Below are 671 nucleotides of genomic sequence, written 5' to 3' on the forward strand. Positions count from 1 at the left end.
GTATTTTTTGTTTTTTGAAGTAAATACAATAAAATTAGATTTTTTAACATTTAAAGATAATTTGTTTAATAGAAACCATTTGGAAATTCATTCTAAATCAGTGTTGGCTTTGGCCATCAGTACAGAAAAATTATAATGTGAGACAAATAAATTGGTATCATCGAGTACAGGAAACATGGAGGTTAATGCTGCAGCCAGATAATTAATGTAAATGAGGAATAGGAGTGGTCCTAAAATAGATCCCTGTGGGACCCCACAGGTTATAGTTATGCTCCCTCTCTCTCCTCGTCCGCTCTTCAGTTTCAATGAGCTCTGCGTCTGTGTACGTCCGTGTACGTCCGTGTTCAAATAAATACGGGTGCTCATCAAATTCAAATGGCTCATCCAGATCCAGTTGGTCAAAATCGGGTCAAAATTCGGACATGTTTGTTGTGGCAAGTCAAAACACTCACTCAGAGAGTGAAAGTCTGTCTCTGAAATCTCACGTCTCGCCAGATTTGAGTTGTTGCAGGAAGTTACCGCTGGAGTGACCTTACAAACACCAGGAGTTCCTCTGTTTGGAGTAGTCATGGCTGAATTTTGACCCGATTTTGACCAACTGGATCTGGATGAGCCATTTGAATTTGATGAGCGCCCGTATTTATTTGAACACGGAGTACACGGACGTACAC

This window comes from Epinephelus moara, chromosome 16, assembly GCF_006386435.1.
Source record: "Epinephelus moara isolate mb chromosome 16, YSFRI_EMoa_1.0, whole genome shotgun sequence".
NCBI classification, from domain to species: domain Eukaryota; kingdom Metazoa; phylum Chordata; class Actinopteri; order Perciformes; family Serranidae; genus Epinephelus; species Epinephelus moara.